The sequence below is a fragment of the Bos javanicus genome, chromosome 6 (genome assembly GCF_032452875.1).
Source record: "Bos javanicus breed banteng chromosome 6, ARS-OSU_banteng_1.0, whole genome shotgun sequence".
Taxonomy (NCBI): Eukaryota; Metazoa; Chordata; class Mammalia; order Artiodactyla; family Bovidae; genus Bos; species Bos javanicus.
The window spans coordinates 85,298,012-85,324,348 of record NC_083873.1 but is presented as its reverse complement, the minus strand read 5'-3'; the positions used below and the strand labels follow the sequence as shown (position 1 = coordinate 85,324,348).

The 26,337-nt window shown below is 37.8% G+C and overlaps 1 pseudogene; it reads left to right on the top strand.

Annotated features, from left to right (window-relative positions):
• Positions 1 to 25,940, top strand: part of LOC133249629 (UDP-glucuronosyltransferase 2A3-like) — a 57,569-nt pseudogene extending 31,629 nt beyond the window's left edge.
• The last annotated feature ends 397 nt before the right edge of the window (positions 25,941 to 26,337 follow it).

The window sequence follows — 26,337 nt, the reverse complement described above, 5'->3', positions numbered from 1 at the left end:
CCATATTAATAAATAAGAATGTCACAGCCATCAGCAATTTCTGGCCTCCACATGAGAATGAGGACTCCCAAAACTGTAATCACATGGATGCTGCCACCCCCCACAGTGATTGCTGAGGAACCAGGAGAGTGCAAGTAGCAAGGTGAACTAGGAAACAATTGGCCCGGAGAGCTGAGGTGCATACGAAAAGAATGAATTCAGGGAGCCCAGAGGCTCGCACCTTACCCTACATAGAATGCTAAATTCCTTAGCTTGATACCTGATCTTTGGTGTTCAGACTGCCTGCTCCCTTTATTGCAAATTTGTACACAGCCTGACTTCCCCTCCTGCCTCCTTGGAACAGTTTTCTCGGAGCTCCTTAGGTACTGTCTCCTGGGCTTGGAGTCCTAAACATGCCCACCAATTAAAATAGCTCTCTACTTTAAGGTTGTGACTCTATATTTTAGTTGACAGTATTTAGTGGGATATACTTTGCCTGGAAAATCCCATGGACAGAGGAGCCTGGTGGGCTGCAATCCATGGGGTCACTAGGAGTCGGACACGACTGAGCGACTTCACTTTCACTTTTCACTTTCCTGCATTGGAGAAGGAAATGGCAACCCACTCCAGTGTTCTTGCCTGGAGAATCCCAGGGACGGGGGAGCCTGGTGGGCTGCCGACTGTGGGGTCGCACAGAGTCGGACACGACTGAAGCGACTTAGCAGCAGCAGCACATACTGTGGTGTGCAAGTAGCTTCTTCCCCAGCAGTGGAGAAAACTTAGATCAGGAATCCAGTAAGTCATGCAGATTTTCTTAATCTTAAAGCCTGTGGAAGAATGGTGTTAGACAAGAAATACCTGGGCCACTTTGCAAGGCAAGTTTAAAGAGCACAGGAGATAAAGTTACAAAAGGGCTATGCTATGCTATGCTAAGTGACTTCAGTCGTGTCCGACTCTGTGTGACCCCATAGACAGCAGCCACCAGGCTCTCCCGTCCCTGGGATTCTCCAGGCAAGAACACTGGATTGGGTTGCCATTTCCCTCTCCAATGCATGAAAGTGAAAGCGAAGTTGATCAGTCGTGTCCGACTCTTAGCAACCCCATGGATTGCAGCCTACCAGGCTCCTCCATCCATGGGATTTTCCAGGCAAAAGTACTGGAGTGGAGTGCCATTGCCTTCTCTGTACAAAAGGGCTGGACTACTGTAAAAGTTGCAAATATGTAGTTAAATCAATAAAGTTATAAAGGCGAGTTTTGTCATGTAACTTATTCAATATTAGAGAGACAATAAGCAGTATCAAATATTTCTCTTGACCTTTGACAATAAAAATATCACAACTGACTTAATCCTTTCCTGTTGGAAGAGCTTGCTTTTCCTGTTCTGGATTCTACTGGCAAATATCCTGGTACTTTGAGTTGGTTTGTATGTCTTTAGACTTTAACCACTTCCTTAACAATGCAGCAGTCTGAGTATTGTAATTGATTCATTAAGTGCTGATATTAAAAACACAGCAAAATTTTTAAAAAATAGCAAAGTTTTTAAGAATTAGAGAGTTTGGATTTTTACAACTATGAAATTTTTAATAAACATCACATTTATTCCTATATATTTTAAATAAAAAATGGTTATCCTAAAAAAGTCCCCAATTCAATGAAATAGATTTGTACCAGAGAAAAGTAGTGCCATTTTCCTATATCATCTTAGAGGTAAAGTACCAAGACAGATGTGTTAATGAAAGTCTGATATAAAACAGTGTGGGGTAAAGAAGACTAATCAAAAAGTAAAATTTCTGGATGAGGCATAGTTAGTGAATTCAGTTTAGTTCAGTCATTCAGTCGTGTCCAACTCTGCGACCCCATGGACTGCAGCACACCAGGCTTCCCTGTCCATCACCAACTCCCAGAGCTTACCCAAACTCATGTCCATGGAGTCGGTGATGCCATTCAATTAGCACATAGTGTGATTTATTTATCAATTCTCAACAATAGATGGCAGTAAAGAGAAAAGTTTTGTGAAGAACCTGCCACATTGCAGCAAAGCAGGTTTTTTTAAAATGAGTAATAAAAACATCTATATTTTATTAGACATGTCAAAAAATATCAGAACCATTTTTCCCCCCAAGTCCTCTGTTAGATAATAATGAGAACCAGAAAAAAATATCTTATTAATTTATTGCAGGGTGATAAGATGTGACCAGCTAAAGTAGTATACTTATTAAACCACTTAGCTTGCTCAGTAAGACAAGACTCAAGACCTCACTTCACTGTGTGCAGCAATCTAAAGTTATGCCATAAAAAAATAAAATAATAAATTTATGTCATAAACCTTGTTCAGTCCCGACCTCTTCCTTACATTACAAAGTTCCCCTTGATATCACTTTCCAGGCCTCAACACCTTAAATATCTGCTCCTGATTTCCCTGCTCTGAGGCAGTAGTAAAGCCCTGTCAAAATACTTCACACCCTTCCTGTTATGAATCAAATTAACTTTGCTTTGTTGATTTTTCTAGTTCATGAGCTTCTGACCATAGTACATGATAAATGGCTATGTTTGCTTTGTATCTCCTCCCATCGAGAGGTGGAGGCTGCTTCTCCACCTTTTGAATTTGGAATTGACTAATGACTCGTTCCAAAACTCAATAGCAGAAGCAGAAGTGACATTGCATGACTTCCAAACCCAGGAACTTCCAAACCCAAGTTCCAAACCCAAACTTCCAAACCCAAGTTCCAGGCCTAGAACTTTCATGCAAGTTGGTCTAAGATTCTGTTATCATGGGAAAAGTCCAAGGTTGTCCTCTTAGAGGCCACAGGAAGGTGAGAATCAAGGATTATTGCTAACCTGCCAAACCACAGCCAAGAGAAGGATGTCTTCTTGGATCACTCTCCCCCAGCTAAGCTGATGGCTAACTGTATAGTAAAGAATAAGTTCAGGAAATTAATAAAGATGGCATTTCCCTGAGCCCAGCCCGAATTGCTGATACAGAGGGTCATGAACAAATATTAGGGTGATTGATTAATTATACAGCAATATATAACAGAGATATTATGATTTAAGGAAACCGATGCATATATTACACTTTAAATAAACAAGCCTAAGAAATATTAACATAGTTGATCAATGTCAAATTAGAGCAAGGTCCAAAATCTCAAAGACTTCTAGGTTGCTTGTAGAAATTCTCAATAATGGTTGAAAAACATCCATTAAGAAACTCATATTTCTATTTCCTCACCACTCTTAACAGAATATAAAATGTGTTTAATTTATAATTCATATATTATGCATATACTACTGGAAGAGTTCAAGGATAAATATCAGAATGATAAGGACCATTGCTACCCTAAAATCATAATCATTTGACACGTTTTTAGGCCTGAAAATTTTCAGATCTGATCCATTGACTAATGAAGAGACTGGGTCCTTCAGAAGAAGAATGGTGTAACATCCTGTGAAAGTGAAGTGAAAGTGTTAGTTGCTCAGTCATGTCCAACTCTTTGTGACCCCATGGACTGTAGCACACCAGGCTCCACTGTCCATGGGATTCTCCAGGCAAAAATACTGGAGTGGGTAACCATTCTCTTCTCCAGAGGATCTTCCCAACCCAGAGATCAAACCTGAGTCTCCTGCATTGCTGACAGATTCTTTGCCCTCTGAACCACCAGGGAATTCACAATAATATACTGTAGTCAACTGTCAGGCACTACTGGGATTCAAACCCTGGATCTCCTGTTTACTAGACAGGTTCTTTAGCTTGTACACTATGATGTTACCATCTGAGTCACCACGGGCTTCCCTGGTGGCTCAGATGGTAACATCTTAGTAGGTGTACATGCTAATGATCCCTAATGATCCCCTCAATTATTTCTCAAGAGGACAGTAGTATCACAGTCACAACCAAGGATTTTCTTAATTACCAAATGGGTAATTGCATAGATACACTTTATTGTTGGCACAAACCCAAATTATATTCCTGGCCTGTGGAAAAAGAGTAGAAAAAGTCAAGTAGAATACTCTGTATTGGGTTTCTAGGGCTGCTATAACAAATTGCCACAAACTTGGTAGCTTACTCTAGTGTTTGTTGTTCAGTCGTGTCTGACTCTTTGTGACCTCATGGACTGTAGCCCACCAGGCTCCTCTGCCCATGGACTTCTCCTGCAAAAATACTGGAGTGGGTTGCCATTCCCTTCTCCAGGGAATCTTTCAGACCCGGGGACAGAACCTGCATCTCCTGCCTCGCAGGCAGATACTTTACCATCTGAGACACCAGGGAAGCCATGGCTCAGATGGTAAAGTATACTTTAATAGAAATTTCTTCTTTCACAGTTTTGGAAGCCAGAAATCTCAAATCAAGGTGTTGCCATGGTTCATTATGTTTTGAGTTTTTGAAAGAATCCATTCATTCTTGTCTGTTGACTACTGATAGTGCATCGTGTTCCTTGGCTCTGAGACACTGTTATTTCCCCCCATAAACCATGCATCCTAGAATAGGCATTAAGCAATAACACAGGCCAAATTACCCAGCCAGGTCACATCAGACAGCCTCTATCATGATCTACCCCAGTGACAGTCCCTAGAACAAATTAACAAAATGGCTGTGGTGATGGCAAGTGAAGCTTTATATGGGCCCCAGTGTTTGGACTCCTATTTACCAAACTCATGTAACTATGCCCTAACTGAGTGTCAGGAGGATCACATCTGCTAGAGATCTAATTAAACACTGAATTCCTAATATGGCACCATAGTTTGAGTAGACCAACTGGATACTTGGCACCTACTTTCTAACTTGGATCTCTTTCACAGTGGCTATTTACCCTGATAGGAATAGTCACATATACTGGGAATGATTTTATTTTATTATCTGCATGAACTCAGCAAAATGGTTACATACCATTAACTTGACATTTTAGCAATTTCAGCAATTCATAAGACTGGGATATATAAAAGTGATATGAGCCACTGGTTTTCTAATCCCATTAATTGAGTATATTATCCATTTCCCTTTTAGTGTTATTAGATCCCATATCAAATGTTAGCTGATGTTATATTTGATACTTTTTTAAACTCTCAATTCTGTTCCATTGGTGTATGTGCATATTTTATGCCAGTGTCATACTGTTCTGATTATTATTGCATTGTGACATAATTTGAACAAGAAGTATAATGCCTCCAGCTTTGTTCTTCTTTCTCAGGATTGCTTCAACAATTCAGGGTGTTCTGTGGCCTATACAAATATTCAGATTTTTTTCTATTTGTTTAAACATGCTTTGTAATTAGTATATTAATTGCATTAAAAAAAGTCACCTTTGATTAGCATGGACATTTTGACAATATTAATTCTACCCATCCATGAATATATATATATATATATATAATTGTAACTTTTTATGTTTCTTCTATTTATTTAAAAAAAAAGCCTATAGTGTTCAGAACTTTCACTACCTTGGTAGATTTATTTTCAAATACTTTACTGCTTTTGTTTTTATTTTGAATAGGGTTGTTTCCTTTCATCATTTTTAAGATGTTTTGCTGTTGGTGTATAGAAATGCAACTTATTTTTGTATGGTGATTTTTATCCTAAAAATACTCTGAATCCATTAGTTGCTTCTAACAGTTTTTTGGTGGAGTCTTTGAATTTCTTATATATAAGATCATATCATCTGAAAAGGAAGAAAATTTTACTTCTTCCTTTCCAATTTGGATATCTTTTATTTCTTTCTCTTGCATGATTGTTCTGGCTAGGACATTTATTATTCTATTGAGTAGCACACATGCATTATTTCTGATGGAATTTCAGAGGAAAAACTTGCAGCCTTTCATCATTTTGTATGATGCTAGCTGTAGGCCTGTCATGCTCAGTCACTTCAGTTGTGTACGATTCTTTGCAACGCCATGGACTATAGCTCCCCAGGTACCTCTCTCCATGGGGTTTTTTCAAGCAAGGATACTAGAGTGGATTGCTATGCCTCCTCCAGGGGATCTTCCCAAAAACCCAGGGATCAAAACTGCATCTCTGTGTTTCCTGCATTGGAGATGGAGTCTTTACCACCGAGCTGTAAGGGAAGCCCAGGTTGGTCATAGATGGACTTTATTATGTTGATCATGTTGTTTTTATATCCAGTTCGTTAAGCATTTTTATCATGAAGAGTTGTGATATTTTCCAAATTTGTTCACATATATTAAGATGAGCTTTTAATTTTGTTTTTCATTCTCTTAATGACGAGTACCGCATTATTGATTTATGTATGTTGACCCATCCTTGAAACCCATAGATAAATTCTATTTGATCATGGAGTATGATCCAATTTTTGTGCTGTTGAATTTTATTTGCTAATTTTACATCTACATTCACCAAAGATGAATTTTGTACTCAGATTTTATTTGTCTGACAAAATGTTGATTTCTCTTTTATTTCTGAAGGACATCATTTTCATGTAAAATTATTGGGGTTATAGCGCTTCTTCTTTCAGAACTTTGAATATATGAACCAACTCTGTCTTGGCCTGGACTTTTTTCTAAAAAAGTCAGTAATATCCCTGTGTATGCATGCTATAAAACTTCAGTCATGTCCGAATCTGTATGACGCTATGGACCATAGCCCTCAAGACTCCTCTGTCCATGTGATTCTCCAGGAAAGTATCCTGGAACGGGTTGTCATGCCCTCCCTCAGGGGATTGTTCTGACCTAGGGATCAAACCCATGTCTCTTATGTCTTCTACACTGACAGGAGGCTTCTTTACCACTAGTGCCACCTGGGAAGCCTGAATATTCCTATAGGGTTTCCTTTGTATGAAATGAGGTGTTTTATTTCTTCACAGTTCTTTCATAATTTTATCTCGGGATAATTACTGAATTATATTTTCATTATTAGCCAATTATTCTTAAGATGATACTATTATCATCACATACTCTTATTGATTATCCACTTGAAGAAAGTTAACTTTTTAAGCAAAAAAGTTATAGATGAAGTTATTGCCCTAAATATCACTGAATCCATTTTTACACCAGATCATGGCTTCCACGTGTAAAATCCAAGCCAAAAAAAAAAAAAAGGAATTCTACATTATAAAAAATATCTTCAAACAGAAAGTAAAGGAAATAGAAGCAGATACCCTGGAATGAAGGATAAAATTACAAAGATATCTTTATGACATACCTTTTCCACTGTGAGATATCTCTTCACAACAAAATGTGAATCAGACCTAGAATCTGAACTTTATATCTACAGCTATAGTAAAAAGATACATTTATCTCTTTTTCATAAAGATATATGTGATTTAGTGAAAATAGCACTTTATTTAACATCAAAATATTTATTTGAAAGTGTCTTTGCCTTAACACCTTTTAAAATGAGCATATTCTTTCCTTATGGCAGTAAGTGATATTCTCTTTTCTATGTAGAATATCTAGCATAATTATCATTAAGAGAAATGCCAAAGAGATTTTTACAATTCTGATCAAATGAACATTTAAATAAAGCCAGAGAAAAAGATCCCAGACATCCAGTCTTAATTAAATATGCATACCTGATGATGAATCTTCTTAACATTATTTAAAAGTTATTATGGGTTTATGTTTAACTTTAAGCCCTTTCTTTTGATATTCTCTGAAACTTATAAACTCTTCTTCTGAGTTTTTTTTTTCTCTTATTTATTTTTTATTGACTTTAATCAACATTTTTCCAATCAGTAACAGCTGCATTTCATTTTAGTCTTTATTGCAAAGTACACAATTCAAAGTTCAGCCCAACCTACTATAAACATTGGGAGGGTTAAGGAACTTTGAATTGTGAGTTTCACACACTTGGCTTAAGCCCAAATTTAGTTTGAGCAAGAATTAGTCATGAAGACTGTGAAAGACTTCTGTGTCCTTTTAACGCTGATTCTATGTCTCTTTGACCCTGGAAGGCTTCCCTCCTAACTCAGTTGGTAAAGAATCCACCTGCAATGCAGGAGACCCTGGTTCAATTCCTGGGTTAGGAAGATCTGCTGGATCAGGGAAAGGCTATGCACTCCAGTATTCTTGGGCTTCCTTTGTGGCTCAGCTCATAAAGAATCTGCCCGCAATGCGGGAGACTTGGGTTTGATCCCTGAGTTGGGAAGATCCCCTGGAGAAGGGAAAGGCTACCCGCTCTAGTATTCTGGCTTGGAGAATTCCATGGACTGTATATTCCATGGGATTGCAAAGAATCAGATATGATTGAGCAACTTTCACTTTTCACTTTGACTCTGGAAGGATGGGGAAAGTACTGGAAGGCCTGAGAATTTTAGTTGATTCTGGTAGTTATTCTGGTAGAACTCCACCTTCCTGGACAGGAGATACCCTTTCTTGTACCTTCACCAAGCCTTCTGATGGATCATACCAAGATTCCTTTTAATGTAGAGACTATCCAACGGCCAGTAACTAAACAAACTCTCATGGAAGAGCTCAATACTGATCTCTATGCAGTTGCTTTTGAACTGCCCAAACTCTCACTGTGGGACTTGAAAAAAATGCAAGTAAACCTGAAAAAACTGATAATACTTTATTAGCAAAAGCCAACAGATTATGTGATAGTGCTATCACAAATAGGAGTTACCTAACAGGCTACAGGCAGCTAAGTTTGATATCTGTATTGCTGATCCTTTAAATTTTTGTGGGGAGTTGGTGGCTGAGCTCCTCAACATTCCCTATATATAAATCTTTCCGGGTTTCCTTTGGGAATGTCACTGAGCAATTGTGTTCTGGACTTCTATGCCATTTTCATATGTTCCTGTAAGTGCATCAAGACTGACAGACAACATAACTTTCATACAGAGACTGGTGAATTGGTTATTGTATACAATGAGTGATATGACTTATTCATATTATGTATTTCCACAATGGGATGAGTATTACAGCAAGGTTTTAGGCAAAAGAAATTTGCATGTAAGAATGATTCTTATTTCATATGTATAGTGTAAATATTTATCTGATTGTATGAAAATTTAGAAAAGATTTTTAAGTGAAATCTCACATGGTCATTGCTAAATTGTTTTGACTGAAGAAAATACAATGTTTATCTTTTTGTGTTTGTTTTATATGATTGAGTACTGAACACATATCAGAGAAGGAATATTCTCTCTATTTATGAGTAAAACCTGCTTGATGCTTTTAAATTAAAAAAAAAAAAATCTGGAAAAACCCAAACCTTACAGTGTGCTTACTTTCTATAACCTTGGTTTACTTCTTTCTTGTTTACATCTCTTTTTTTACAGCCTGCTTTCTTTCTGATTAATCTTTTTCTCAGGCTTTTTTTTTTTTTTGCATCCTATCTAGACTTGGTTGGCTGGTTGTAGGGATTGACGTGTGGTGAGCATGAAACTAAAAAATAAATATATCTTGTTTTCATCTGTTCTTGTCTTAGAAAAGGGAAAAGAAAATTACGATTTTTCTATAAAGGACTATGTTTATAAACTTTTAATCTAATTGCATTTTTTCTTATTCCTCCTGCTCCTGTTTGGTTGCTCAGTCGTGTCTGACTCTTTGCAAACCCATGGACTGTAGCTTACCAGGCTCCTCTGCCCATGGGATTCTCCAGGCAAGAATACTGGAGTGGGTTGCCATGCCCTCCTCCAGGGGATCTTCCCAAACCAGGGATTGAACCCAGGCCTCCCACACTGTAGGCAGATTCTTCACTGTCTGAGCCACCAGGGAAGCCCCTTTTTCTTGTTGGCAGTGTTCTATTCATAATTGCATTAGAGGTCCACTAGTGAGATGTAACCCTGAGCACATTTTTTTTTCTCTATTTTAGCACATCTGTTTACCCTTTTGTTTTTCCTTTTGCATAATTGATCTTTTATATATAATTGTGTTAAGGATGATTTTGCCTAAAATATCTTTGAGGAAGCAGTTCCCTGCTTATATTCAGTTTGATGTTTTAAAGATATATTTAACATGAAACACTGCATTAATTTCAGGTGTCAGTGAAAAATTAATCAATAGCCAGTATACAAAATAGATTGAAAATCTTAAGTCAAATTTAGGATTATAACCCAGAAGATGTCTTTCAGAAAGCACTGAGGAAATTTCTGCCCATTAGAAGTAAAAAACATATTTGTACAGGTTTTTGATATAAAGGGTTATACATCATAGGGTTATACATCAGAGTAATATTGACAGTTCACATAGGCCAACAAGGCAAGTGGTGTGTCACTGAGGCCCTGACTCTGTGCCACCCTATAGACAGCAGCCCACCAGGCTCCTCTGTCCCTGGGATTCTCCAGGCAAGAACACTGGAGTGGGTTTCCATTTCCTTCTCCAATGCATGAAAGTGAAAAGTGAAAGTGAAGTCGCTCAGTCGTGTTCGACTCCTAGCGACCCCATGGACTGCAGCCCACCAGGCTCCTCGGTCCATGGGATTTTCCAGGCAAGAGTACTGGAGTGGGGTGCCATTGCCTTCTCCAAAAGGATTAAGGAAGGAGTATTATCTCCTGAGGCATTAACTTTCTGGCAGCAGGAGGAAGTTTTTTGTTTCATTTTTTTTTGTGAGTAGGCATTTCTGTATCTTCTAAGGGGGATCTAGTTAATGTATAATGCAGATAAACTGAAGGAGGGGATGGAGTATTATCACAAATAACAGAGTAAATTTTGTATTAAATTTTTCTTGTCCTGCCTTAAAATCATTTTCCTTTATCACAAATATATGATATAATGATTTTATATGTGTGCTATTGTGAAATGAAGGCTTCCCAGCTGGCTCAGTGATAAAGAATTAGCCTGCAATGGAAAAGACATGGGTTGAGTCCCTGGGTTGGGAAAGTCCCCTGGAGAAGGAAATGACAACCCACTCCAGTATTCTTGCCTGGGAAATCCCATGAACAGAGGAGACTGACAGGCTACAGTCCAAGGGGTCACAAAAGAGTTGGACACAGCCTAGCAGCTAAACTACAACACTCACTCCAGTATTCTTGCCTGGGAAATCCCATGAACAGAGGAGCCTGGCAGGCTATCGTCCATGGGTCGTACAGAGTTGGACGTGACTGAAGTGGCTTAGGATGCAAACAACAACATTGTGAAATGAACACCACAAGAACACTAGTTAACACTCATCATTGCACAAAGTTACAATCAACACATTTTTTGCCAATGAAAAGTAAGTTTATTCCTGTGGCATAAAAATCTTGGAAAACATTTTCTGCATCCTGCTGGTTGTGGAAGCATTTTTCCTGCAAAAAGTAATGGAGATGCTTGAAGAAATGGTAGTCAGTTGGCAAGAGGTCAGATGAATATGCCAAATGAAGCAAAACCTTGTAGCCCAATTGGTTCAACTTTTAAAGCATTGGTTGTGCAACATATGGTTAGGCATTGTTGTGAAGAAAAATCGGGCCCTTTCTGTTGACCAATGCTGGCTGCAAGTGTTGCAGTTTTCAGTGCCTCTCATTGATTTTCTGAGCATACTTCTCAGATATAATGGTTTCACCAGGATTCAGAAAGCTGTAGTGGATCAGATGGGCAGCAGACCACCAAACAGTGACCAGGACTCATTTTTGGTGCAAGTTTGGCTTTGGAAACTGCCTTGGAGCTTCTTCTCAGTCCAGCCACTGAGCTGGTCATTGCTGGTTATTGTATAAAATTCACTTTTTGTTGCATGTCACAATTTAATACAGAAATGTTTCTTTTTTGCTGCATAGAATAAAAGAAGATGACATTTTAAAATGATTTTTTTGACTTGCAGTCAGCTCACAATAAGGCACCCACTTATTGAGCTTTTCAACCTTTACAATTTGCTTCAAATGCAGAACAACTGTAGAATGGTCGACGCAGAATTCTTAGGCAACTTCTTGTGTAGTGGTAAGACGATCAGCTTCATGGTCCTCTCTGTTGGTCATTATCAACTTCTGAAGGTCAGTTACTGTGCTGCTCATCTTCAAGGCTCTAGCCTCCTTTGCAAAACTTCTTGAACCTCCTCTACACTGTACGTTCATTAGTAGTTCCTGGGCCAAATGCATTGTTGATGTTGTGAGTTGTCTCCACTGCTTTATGAGCTATTTTGAACTCAAATAAGAAAATCACTAGAATTTGCTTTTTGTCTAACATTATTTCCATTGTCTAAAATATACATAAAATAAATAGCAGTAATAATTCATTAGCACAAAATAAAGCAAGAAATACATATTAAAATGATGTATATCATAACCACATTTATTTAAGAATGTATTCCAATATCAAATGGCAAAGGTCAACAATGCAAGACTGAAATTATTTTTCCACCAACCTAATATCTCACTGTGGTTTTAATTTGCATTTCCCCGATTAGCAATGGTGAACATCTTTTTATGTACTTGTTAGCCACTTGAATATCTTCTTTGGAAAAAAATTCTATATTCAGATCCTTTGCTAATTTTATAAAATTAATTTTTTGTACTGAATTGTATTTGAGTTCCTTAGACATTTTGGATCATAACCCTGAATCAGATATAGGGTTTACAAGTATTATCTCTCATCTATGAGTCGCCTTCTCATTTTGTGGATCATTTCTTTTTCTATGCATGGTCTTTTTTGTTTGAATTAGTCCCCCTTGTTTATTTTTTAATTTTGTTGCTTATGCTTATGGTGTTAATTTAAAAAAAATCATTGTCAGGATCCGTATTAAGAAAATTTCTACCATGTTTTCTTCTAGGAAATTTATGGTTTCAGGTTATACATCAAAGTCTTTAACCCATTCCCAGTTAATTTTTGTAGTGAAATAAGATTGGGGTCTATTTTTATTCTTTTGCATGAGAATATTCATTTCTTCAGGAAGAATTATTTAAAAGACTATCTCTTTCCATTGAGTGTTTTTGGCTCCATTGTGAAATATTAGTTGACCATATATACATGAGTTTATTTCTGGGATTCTGATTGTGTTCTGTTGGTTCATGTGTCTGTTTTTATACCTGTACCATATGACCTTGATTACTATAGTTTTATACTATTACTTGAAATCAGAAAGTGTGATGCCTGTGGGTTACTCTTTTTTCTCAGGATTGCTTTGTCTATTGGGGTCTTTTTCAATTTTATATGAATTTCAACATTGTTTTATTTATTGATTTTTTGACAAAAGTATCTCTAATAATATATCATTACAAAAAAAAAAAAACACCTCATTTCTCAAAAATTAAAATTTTCCTTGATAGTTGCAATGTCTTGTTTTATAGCCATTTCCCTTTTCCATTTTTTGAGTATCTGTTCTAAATTTCCTGTAAGGAATTATTTCTTCAACAACTCACAAACCACATGAAAGCTTTTAATGAAGTATGCTGCCAAGGAATATGAAATAAGTTCAAAAGGCATATGACCTAATCAAGGTTGACTTGTTGCACTGAGACATTTTCCTGAAATTTTGTGACAGAAATAGGTGCTGTTTCTCTAGTCTTTACCCTAAAAAATGTGGAGGAAAACTGCTGCATACATTTCTCACTCATGTTTAGAGTCCAAGATACAAGAGGCAAAACTGAAAACAGATATCTTAAAATCTCATCCTAGTGACATTTTCTGAGCCATGGACCAACCAGTGACTGATCTATACCTGGATCTAAATTCTTTATTTCTGGTTCCAGCAGTTTGGTACTCAGTTTTGGAACCTCTTTTATAGTGAAGCATTAATAATGAGATAAGATTCTAATTCTCTCCTAGCTCTTTCTCTCTATTCTCCCCTAAAATATTCTTTGAGAAATATATTATTAATGTGAGAAAGAAGAATAAAGTCTTGTAAAATAGAAGGAAAACATTTATTTTACTCTCATAAATTAAAAAATGCTATTAGATATAGATTGGCATTTAGGATCAGTTTAGAATCTTCATTATATAATGTATTCTAAGTATATCTTTCAAATTTAAAGATATAAATTATAATTTATATAATATTAAAATATGTGCCAATATGTTCTAATAATTGAGGAAGAAACAAGTAAGATGACATCTGGTTCAAAAAATATTTTGAGGAACTATAAACATCTTGGAGAAAAAAGAGTGAAAAGATAATATTATTAGGGTATATACAAAAATAGTCAATGTCTAATAGGGCAATAAATCATAATTTAAGGGATGATTTTTTTTCTACCAGACAGAAATATGCAAGTTAACATTTTAACTTCACAGTGTCTAAACACAAAAATCTGCATGAAATCAATAATAAATACAAAATAAAACATAGGTGCACTTTTCTATAGATGTAAAATATCTTTCAATCATTCATTCTTCAACAAATGCCCCAGCATAGTATCAAAAGTGGCATGTGCTTTTGGAAATGGGGGAAATGTATTTCCAAATTTGAAATATTTTCTCACAATTTGTTTATCCAGATCAATTATATCCATAATTGACATAGTTTTTAGTTTTCCTACTATATTGTCTTCATTTCAATAAGATGCTTGAAGCACAGTGGATTACTAAGGAGTAGAGATTTAACAACAACAACAAAAATGATCTTGATATGAAATAAGGCAAATCAATGACATGATCCCACCATTCTACTCCTAGGTCTATAACCAAGAAAAATGAACCCATTTTCCCACACGAAACACACACATGAATGCTTATAGCTGCCTTATTCTTAGTAGCCAAATAAGAAAACAACCCAAATCTTTATCAACTGATGAGTGGATGAAAAAAAATGCACAATATCCTTGCAAAAATAGTATTCAGGAACAAAAAGTAATGAAATATTGATATATCTGGCCGCACTATGGACCTTGAAAATGTTATGCTAAGTGAAAGCGGCACAAAAGATCACATAGTGTATGCTTTCATTTATATTAAGTGAAACAAGGTTTTTCTGAAATAGGAAAAGAGAGAGAGAAAGTAGAATAGTGGTTATCAGGGGCTGGGAAGAGGAAGAAATGGGGAATGGCCATCAATGGATACAGGATTTCTTTGGGGAGTAATGAAATTTTCTAAAATGTAATGCTGGTGATGATTTCATGGTGTTATAAATACACAAAAAGCTATATAGCTGTTTGGATAAAAGGAATAATTGCATGATATTTAAATTATATCCTAATAAAACCCTCATAGGCTTAAGAGCATGGAAGTAAAACATTTCACAAAGAGAATAAATTATACCCTTGGCTGACACCAGTAAGGCTCCAAAATGCAATATATACTGAAATTGGATTTTGAATTTTGACATTACCAGAATCAGATCACTAAACTACAGAGTTTTGCTTATGATCTCTTATGTATATAGATTTTCTTGACAGATCAAAATCCTCACATTTTCTAATTAAAACTTTAGCACACTTGGAACACCAAGGAAAATATTCAAAAAGCCTTATGGTGAGAGATCAGAGAGCTACAGTTTCCTCCTCTCAGTGACACAGAATGCATATATCAAAAAGACACCAACTCTGAGTAAGGTTCCTTACACCACAGTAGTTATGCAGAATTCAGAAATGAAGCTCAGGCTCCAAATTAAGGAAAGTGATTTAATTCAGTCACTTACTTGCATTCTTATTCTGTGAATATTCACTTGCTTTCCACTTTGTTTGGAAGGGAACTCTTCTGTACTGCTTGTCGGCAAATATGTCAAAAGAGCAAATATTTAGCCACCAGATTATGATGCAATGCTCTATTTTCACAAAAGGGGACAAAGCCTTAGGAAACAGAAACTTTCATTGTGTATAAAATGAACAAATCATTTTAAAATTTTTATTGTAAGATTTCCTTTCTGGATAGGATGTAATTAGTTGTGGCAGCACACTCCCAAACACCAGGAAAGAAAAAAAAAAAAAAAAGAGTCAATTACAAAAGTCATTATTAAAGCTTTCAGAGGCTTTTGGAGTGATGAGGATGAGATAAATTGGAATTCCAGAAGAGAAGGAGACTCTAGCATAGTGGGCTGAGGATCACTGGCTGAGTTTCTTGTTCATTGCTAGAAGCACGTGCTGATTCTGAGCATGGAGTGGGGCTTGGGTTTAGCTCAAATAGAAAGCAGCGGCTTTTGGTTTGTTCCATGCTTAAATCAGTGTTTGTTTCTTCATAATCTCAGTGTTGTGCACTCTTGGTGGGGGAAGAACTATTGATTTTTCATGAGTTGCCTGAAACTAATATTGGTTCTTTAACGACTTTACTCAGAAAATTTGATGGCAATACATGTATCACTTATCATATCAGATTCTTTTCCCTCTATCATCTTACATTTTTGTTCAGGAAAACCTACCACATTATGTGAGATTATGGGAAAAAGCTGAAATGTGGTTGATTTGAACAGAATTTTGAATTTCCATACCCTTACTTAACCTAACATTGAATTTGTTGGAGGACTGCAATACAAGTCTGCAAAGCCCCTGCCTAAGGTAATTAACCATGCTTCTTTTTATTTCTCTGAGTATTTACCTCCTGGAATGATTTCCAGCTTATTATTTTAGTATTTGACGCTCAAACTGAAAACCTGGGCACAGGAATTAATGGGAATTATCCACCTTAGATTGCTATGTTATCAGAAGTATTTAATACATTATTGTGGTAATCATTCGTGATGCTCAACAAATATGCCAGATATTTGACAACAATAATGCCCTTAGTCCTTGAGTTTAGCACAATTGTGCAAAACTCTCTGACCAATAAAAATGAGCTGAAGTGGCATGTATCACTTCCAGGTCCAACACATAATTGTTAGGTCCAGATACTCCAGGGGCTTCCCCAGTGGCTCAGTGGTAAAGAATCTGCCAACAATGCAGGGGCTACAGGAGACTTGGGTTCGATTCCTGGGTTGGGAAGATCTCCTGGAGGAGGGTATGGCAACCCACTCCAGTGTTCTTGCCTGGAGAATCCAATGGCAGGCTACAGTCCATAGGGTCGCAAAGAATCAGACACGACTGAAGCGACTTAGCTCACCACATACTCCAGAGTTCTCTTTTCCTTTGTGATGTCAACAGGATGTGTCCCAACATTGCTACTCTGTCGACCTGTTGTTGTTCAGTTGCTAAGTCCTGTCAATCTCTTTGCAACCCTGTGGAATGCACCATGCCAAGCTCCTCAAACTATTTCCCAGGGTTTGCTCGAATTGCTGTCCATTGAGTTGATGATGCTATTTACCAACTCATCGTCTTCCAGCCCCTGCTCCTCCAACCTTTCCAAGCATCAGGCTCTTTTCCAATGAATCAGCTCTTTCCATCAAGTGGCCAATGTATTGGAGCTCTAGCTTCACCATCACTCCTTCCAATGAACTTTCAGGATTGATTTCCTTTAGGATTGACTGGTTTGATCTCCTTGCAGTCCAAGAGGCTCCCAAGTCTTCTGCAACATGACAGTCCAAAAGCATCTGTGCTTCAGTGCTCATTCTTATTTGAAGTTCCCTCAAGAATCTGCCTGCAATGCAGGAGACCCAGGTTTGATTCCTGGGTCAGGAAGTCCCATGGAGAAGGAAATGGCAACCCACTCCAGTATTCTTGCCTGGAGAATTCCATGGACAGAGGAGCCTGGCAGGCTACAGTCCATGGGGTCACAAAAATTGGACACACCTTAGCGACTAAACTATCCTTCTTTATGGTCCGACTCTTATATTCATGTATATCTAGTGGAAAAACCATAGCTTTATGTATAAGGACCTTTGTCAGCAAAGTGATGTCTTTGGTTTTTAATACGCTGTCTAGGTTTATCATAGTTTTCCTTCCAGTGAGCACACATCTTTTAATTTCTTGGCTGCAGTCACCATCCTCAATGATTTTTGGAGCCCAGGAAAATAAAATCTGTCACTGCTTCTATTTTCCCCCCCTTTTTATTTGCCATAAAGTGTTGGGACTGGATGCCATGATCTTAATTGTTTGAATGTTGAGTTTCAAACTTCCTTTTCTACTCTACTTGGTCACCCTCATCAAGAGGCTCTTTAGTTTCTTCACTTTCTTCAATTAGAGTGGCTGCTATTGTTGTTCAGTCACTAAGTCATGTCTGATTCTTTGCAACCCCATAGACTGCAGCATGCCAGGCTCCTCTGTCCTCCACTATCTCCCAGAGTTTCCTCAGATTCATGTCCATTGAGTCAGTGATGCTATCTAACCAACTCATTCTTTGCTTCCCTTTCTCCTTTAGCTTTCAATCTTTCCCAGCATCAGAGTCTTTTCCAGTGAGTTGTCTCTTCCCATCAGGTGCTAAAGTATTGGGGCTTCAGTGACAATAAGCAGCCTTGTCATGCTCCTTTACCAATTTGGAACCAGTCAGTTGTTCCATAACTGTTTCTAACTGTTGCTTCTTGACCCTCATACAGGTTTCTCAGGAGATGGATAAGGTGGTCTGTTATTCCCATTTCTTTAAGAATGTTCCGCATTTTGTTGTCATCCACACAGTTAAAGGTTTTAACATAGTAGATGAAGCAGGAGTAGTTTTTCTGGAACTCCCTGGCTATCTCTAGAATCCAAGGAATGTTGGCAATTTGATCTCTGGTTCCTCTGCCTCTTCAAAAGCCAAGTGGTACAACTGGAGGTTCTCAGTTCACTTATTGCTGAAGCCTAGCTTGAAGGACTTTGAGCATAATGAATGAATACAGTTGTAAGCTCTATAGTAATTATATTGCTACTTTGTTTCTAACTGTGTTTGTGGTAGCTCACACAAAGAGAAAAGCATAAACAATGTAGACTCAATTGAAACTTAGACAACAGAAAAAATGTGAATACCTCAAATGTATGCCTTTATACTGACTGTGACTAGACTGAAAAATGAAAGATAATCTTATTAGCATCCAAAGGCTAATACAAAGTGCAGCACCAGAACTATTTAACTTAAAGTAGAAATCAAAAGTTCTTCATTTGGAGCATTGTGGAGAGAGTGTCAGAATGGAATAATGTGTACTGAATATACTCATTGGCTCTACAAAAAACAAGCTTATCTTAGAAATTTGCCTCTGCCAATTACTGCTCTGTAGTCTTGGACAAATTACTCAACTTTTCTGAGATAGCTTTCTCTTCTGCAAATATATACATATCTCTGAAGATTATAATATATCTAACTTAAATGATAGCATATTAAAAAGCAGAGACATTACTTTGCCAACAAAGGTCCATCTAGTCAAGGCTATGGTTTTTCCAGTGGTCATGTATGGATGTGAGAGTTGGACTGTTAAGAAAGCTGAGCGCCGAAGAATTGATGCTTTTGAACTGTGGTGTTGGAGAAGACTCATGAAAGTCCCTTGGACTGCAAGGAGATCCAACCAGTCCATTCTGAAGGAGATCAGCCCTGGGATTTCTTTGGAAGGAATGATGCTAAAGCTGAAACTCCAGTATTTTGGCCACTTCATGCGAAGAGTTGACTCATTGGCAAAGACTCTGATGCTGGGAGGGATTGAGGGCAGGAGGAGAAGGGGACGACAGAGGATGAGATGGCTGGATGGCATCACTGACTCGATGGATGTGAGTTTGAGTGAACTCTGGGAGATGGTAATGGACAGGGAGGCCTGGCGTGCTGCAATTCATGGGGTCACAAAGAGTCGGACACGACTGAGCGGCTGAACTGAACTGAACCCAAGAATCCTCAAATTGATTAACTTTTGAAAAATTTGTCCAAATTTAAAGGTTTCTTTCAATTTACAGTTATTACAAAATATTGGCTATATTCCCTGTGTTGAACAACAGATCTTTGAGTCTGTCTTTTACACAACAGTTTGTGCCTCCCACTTCCCCTTACTCATATATCACTCCTACCCCCTATCTTGCTGACAATCACTAGTTCTCTGTATCTGTGAGTCTGAGTGAAAAATCAATTATTTCAACAGATTTATGCCAAACTAAGGGATTGAATAAATAAGCAAAAGTCTCCCAAAAAGGAAAAATCTTAGAGAGATAATATAACTGGTAAATTCTATTAAACTATTAAAAAATTAAATAATTAAACTAATCCTTTTCAAATCTTTAAAAAAAATTAAGAGAAACATTTACTAAATAATTTCATGAGATCAGATTCACCCTGATACAAAGGCCAGATAAAGGTACAGATCTCACTCTGGTACAGATTGCCTTTTTATTCTTTATCTCCTAAATGAGAATTAATCTGATGATGACAGCATAATGATTAATATTTTTGCAAGCACTTGAAAATATGTCTATAAGGTCAATATTTAAAAACACTCATTGCTTGCATAGGGCCTCAGTTTGCTTGTGTATTACTTGGAGTTATTGAATCAAATTAATTCTAGGTTAGCTGGCTTCCTCTGATAGGATGTGAAAAACCTAAAAATCTTCTAATAGTATAAAGACATTTGTCTTAACAGGTTCTGTGAAGATACACAGGAAAGAAACCAGAAATATTAGGAGCCAATACCTAGCTATATGAATGGATTCTACAGAATGATCTTCTTGGTAAGACCAAAGAAAAGAATACTAAATAGAACTGAATGAGGGATAATGTGAACAATTGCTTAATAACAAATAAGTTCAACAAATTTGCATTCAAAATAAGCAAAAAAAAAATGTTTTTTGTCTTCTTCACATTTCTTCTAGAGAAAAAAATATTCATGACACTTGCTAAGACTGTAAGGCACACTTTATTCAAGATCATGATAAATATTGAAGGTCAGGAAGGGCGGTAGTGAGGAGATACCCCTCGTCCAAGGTAAGGAGCAATGGCTGCGCTTTGCTGGAGCAGCCGTGAAGAGATACCCCATGCCCAAGGTAAGAGAAACCCAAGTAAGACGGTAGGTGTTGCAAGAGGGCATCAGAGGGCAAACACACTGAAACCATACTCATAGAAAACTAGTCAATCTAATCACACTAGGACCACAGCCTTGTCTAACTCAGTGAAACTAAGCCATGCCCGTGGGGCAACCCAAGACGGGTGGGTCATGGTGGAGAGATTTGACAGAATATGGTCCACTGGAGAAGGGAATGGCAAACCCCTTCACTATTCTTGCCTTGAGAACCCCATGAACAGTATGAAAAGGCAAAATGATAGGTTACTGAAACAGAAACTCCCCAGGTCAGTAGGTGCCCAATATGCTACTGGAGATCAGTGGAGAAATAACTCCAGAAAGAATGAAGGGATGGAGCCAAAGCAAAAACAATACCCAGATGTGGATGTGACTGGTGATAGAAGCAAGGTCCGATGTTGTAAGGAGCAATATTGCATAGGAACCTGGAATGTCAGGTCCATGAATCAAGGCAAATTGGAAGTGGTCAAACAAGAGATGGCAAGAGTGAATGTCGACATTCTAGGAATCAGCAAACTGAAATGGACTGGAATCGGTGAATTTAACTCAGATGACCATTATATCTACTACTGTGGGCAGGAATCCCTCAGAAGAAATGGAGTGGCCATCATGGTCAACAAAAGAGTCCGAAATGCAGTACTTGGATGCGATCTCAAAAACAACAGAATGATCTCTGTTCATTTCCAAGGCAAACCATTCAATATCACAGTAATCCAAGTCTATGCCCCAACCAGTAATGCTGAAGAAGCTGAAGTTGAATGGTTCTATGAAGATCTACAAGACCTTTTAGAACTAACACCCAAAAAAGATGACCTTTTCATTATAGGGGATTGGAATGCAAAAGTAGGAAGTCAAGAAACACCTGGAGTAACAGGCAAATTTGGCCTTGGAATACGGAATGAAGCAGGGCAAAGACTAACAGAGTTTTGCCAAGAAAATGCACTGGTCATAACAAACACCCTCTTCCAACAACACAAGAGAAGACTCTATACATGAACATCACCAGATGGTCAACACCGAAATCAGATTGATTATATTCTTTGCAGCCAAAGATGGAGAAGCTCTATTCAGTCAGCAAAAACAAGACCAGGAGCTGGCTGTGGCTCAGACCATGAACTCCTTATTGCCAAATTCAGACTGAAATTGAAGAAAGTAGGGAAAACCACTAGACCATTCAGGTATGACCTAAATTAAATCCTTTATGATTATACAGTGGAAGTGAGAAATAGATTTAAGGGCCTAGATCTGATAGATAGAGTGCCTGATGAACTATGGAATGAGGTTCATGACATTGTACAGGAGACAGGGATCAAGACCATTCCCATAGAAAAGAAATGCAAAAAAGCAAAATGGCTGTCTGGGGAGGCCTTACAAATAGCTGTGAAAAGAAGAGAAGCGAAAAGCAAAGGAGAAAAGGAAAGATATAAACATCTGAATGCAGAGTTTCAAAGAATAGCAAGAAGAGATAAGAAAGCCTTCTTCAGCGATCAATGCAAAGAAATAGAGGAGAACAACACAATGGGAAAGACTAAGGATCTCTTCAAGAAAATCAGAGATACCAAAGGAACATTTCATGCAAAGATGGGCTCGATAAAGGACAGAAATGGTATGGACCTAACAGAAGCAGAAGATATTAAGAAGAGATGGCAAGAATACAGAGAAGAACTGTACAAAAAAGATTTTCACGACCCAGATAATCACGATGGTGTGATCACTGACCTAGAGCCAGACATCCTGGAATGTGAAGTCAAGTGGACCTTAGAAAGCATCACTACGAATAAAGCTAGTGGAGGTGATGGAATTCCAGTTGAGCTATTCCAAATCCTGAAAGATGATGCTGTGAAAGTGCTGCACTCAATATACCAGCAAATTTGGAAAACTCAGCAGTGGCCACAGGACTGGAAAAGGTCAGTTTTCATTCCAATTCCAAAGAAAGGCAGTGCCAAAGAATGCTCAAACTACCGCACAATTGCACTCATCTCACACACCAGTAAAATAATGCTCAAAATTCTCCAAGCCAGGCTTCAGCAATATGTGAACCATGAACTTACAGATGTTCAAGCTGGTATTAGAAAAGGCAGAGGAACCAGAGATCAAATTGCCAACATCCCCTGGATCATAGAAAAAGCAAGAGAGTTCCAGAAAAACATGTATTTCTGCTTTATTGACTATGCCAAAGCCTTTGACTGTCTGGATCACAATAAACTGTGGAAAATTCTGAAAGAGATGGGAATACCAGACCTGATCTGCCTCTTGAGAAATTTGTATGCAGGTCAGGAAGCAATAGTTAGAACTGGACATGGAACAACAAACTGGTTGCAAATAGGAAAAGGAGTACGTCAAGGCTGTATATTGTCATCCTGTTTATTTAATTTATATGCAGAGTACATCATGAGGAACCCTGGACTGGAAGAAACACAAGCTGGAATCAAGATTGCTGGGAGAAATATCAATAACCTCAGATATGCAGATGACATCACCCTTATGGCAGAAAGTGAAGAGGAACTCAAAAGCCTCCTGATGAAAGTGAAAGTGGAGAGTGAAAAAGTTGGCTTCAAGCTCAACATTCAGAAAACGAAGATCATGGCATCCGTCCCCACCACTTCATGGGAAATAGATGGGGAAACAGTGGAAACAGTGTCAGACTTTATTTTTCTGGGCTCCAAAATCACTACAGATGGTGATTGCAGCCATGAAATTAAAAGACGCTTACTCCTTGGAAGGAACGTTATGACCAACCTAGATAGCATATTCAAAAGCAGAGACATTACTTTGTCAACAAAGGTTCGTCTAGTCAAGGCTATGGTTTTTCCTGTGGTCATGTATGGATGTGAGAGTTGGACTGTGAAGAAGGCTGAGTGCTGAAGAACTTATGCTTTTGAACTGTGGTGTTGGAGAAGACTCTTGAGAGTCCCTTGGACTGCAAGGAGATCCAACCAGTCCATTCTGAAGATCAGCCCTGGGCTTTCTTTGGAAGGAATGATGCTGAAGCTGAAACTCCAGTACTTTGGCCACCTCATGTGAAGCGTTGACTCACTGGAAAAGATTCTGATGCTGCGAGGGATTGGGGTCAGGAGGAGAAGGGGACGACAGAGGATGAGATGGCTGGATGGCATCACTGACTCGATGGACGTGAGTCTCAGTAAACTCCGGGTGTTGGTGATGGACAGGGAGCCTGGCGTCCTGGGATTCATGGGGTCGCAAAGAGTCGGACACCACTGAGTGACTGATCTGGCCTGATCATGATAAATGTAGTTACTACTACAGTAAGTTGGAGAGATTGGATTCAACTGATTAAAAAAGGAAAAGTGGTCAAAGTGTAGAGTAGGGACTGGGTAGAAAATTACTAAAAGGAAACATCAGAGATTTGGGTTATTCAGCTGCTCTGTCGTGTCTGACTCTTTGTGACCACATGGACTGCAGCATGCCAGGTTTCCTTGACCATGATGTCTTTCATCATCTCTTGGAGTTTGCTCAAAGTTTACTCCCTTCTCTGGTGGCTTATATGGTAAAGAATCTGCCTGTAATGTAGGAGACCTGGGTTCAATCCTTGGTTTGAGAAGATCCCCTGGAGAAGGGAATGGCAACACACTGCAGTTCTTGCCTGGAGAATTTCATGGATACAGGTGCTTGATAGGGCTACAGTCCAAGGGGTTGCAAAGAGTTGTACTGATTGACTGAATGACTGACACAGAGAAGGGGACTCTGGCAAAAAGCAACCTAATCAGATGCATGCTTAATGCAGGCCAGGGTGGAGGATGGTGAAGGATGAATCAACAGCGGAAAAGGTGATCAAATATCAAGGTTGGAGGAGTCTAGCTAAACTGACTCAGTAGGATGCTTGCTAAAATTGAGTAATGCAGGGATTAACAATCAAGCTTCCAAATCAGGACCTGCTTGAGAAGAGAGTTCAGAAGAGCCTGACTAGACTTTGGTCAAGGACAGAATCTTTATCAAGCTTTAACATAAATATGAAATTTATAATTATCCCATTTATTATGCAAACTCTCCCACTTCAGCATCAGGGTAAAGGAAAATACGTTTAAATCAGGTTCTCATTAACTTTTGTACAGAATACTGCAGGATTCTTCTGACTGTCTGTATCCATTCTCTCCGACCTCTCTGCACTCTCCCCACAGTACGTATCTGGGAAAAAAAAAATCTGAAACACCATTTTATCATCTATCATATTATAAATGCTTCCATATTCCTATGGGCTTCCCTGGTGGCTCAGTTGGTAAAGGATCCACTTACAATGTGGGAGACTGGGTTCAGTCCCCGGGTGGGGAAGATTGCCTGAAGGAGGGCATGGCTACCCACTCCAGTATTCTGCCCTGGAGAATTCCATGGATTGTATAGTCCATGGGGTCACAGAGTCGGACATGACCGAGTGACCAGATTGCTATAAATTCAAATACAAAATCCTGTTTTCTTAAACATATATTTCATGAACTTGCACTAGTTGATCTTTCTAGCCTGTGATGCCAACATTCTCTCATTGAAACCCTGCATATCTCACCTTCAATTTCCCATTCACACAAGCATTTGTTTACTTAAATTCCTCCATTCTTGTTTATTAAAGTATCCTCACCCCAACAACCTGTCCAGTGGCAAGTACTCTCCACACTTAACTCTACACAAAACTTTCAGAGGTTGTGGAATTACTTAACTGTTGGAATTACTAATTGATGCTTAGCCAATCAATTATTGCCTTCTTTGGAGCTTATAGGAATTTATATATGGCCTCATGGCACAGAGTTATATAGAAGATGTTACCTAATTGAATTAATGATTTATACAGGTGCCATGATTTTCTGTTTGTGGAACTATTACCATTTAAACACTTGTGTGTGTGTGTGTGTGTGTATATATATATATATATATATATATATATATTTTTTTTTTTTTTCCTTTTTAGGCCATCCCAAAACCAGAGCTTTTATCACTTACTATGGAACCAATGGGATATATGAAGCTGTTTACCATGGGTCTCTATGGTGGGAATTCTCTTGTTGGGTAATCAGCTTGATAATGTTGCTTGAGTAAAAGCCAAAGGGACAGCTGTTGAATTAGTCTTGCATAGAATGATGAGTTCTGATCTGATTAATGCTTTGAATGAAGTTATTAACAACCTTATGTAGTATAGGATGTATATTTTTCTGAGAAGCATCAGTATTTTAAAAGGAGTAATTCATTTCACTCAGTTAAATTTAGTACTTTTACATAATCTCCAGGACATAGTTAAAATCAAATGGAATTGTTTGGTATGTCTCAACTTCTGTGAAAGCATTTAGATTCACTACTGTTACTGGATATTAGATTCCAACCTCAAAGAAATTTATTTAAAGAAACTAAGCTATTTTTAAAGGAACATATTTTTTCATTGTTAATATTTATTTTTTAAAAGATATTACCATTGTAAAGAATGTAGGTAATATGACAAAAATATAGAAAAATAAAAATGAAAAAAAGTCACTTAACTCACCTCATGTAGTTATAACCAATTACCAGTATAGAAATATTAGTTTAGATAGTTTTGTGCTAGTTTATAAATAGAAAAGAAAAAAGAAATAATTATAAAAATGGAATAATGCTACTTAATAAATATTTAAAATATTCTATATTGACATATTTAAATTAAAGGAAGAGAAAGTTCATGAAGTAAAATGGAGAGATACAAATGGAAACATAGACTAACCCAGCCTCACTATTCCCTAAGGTCAATAATT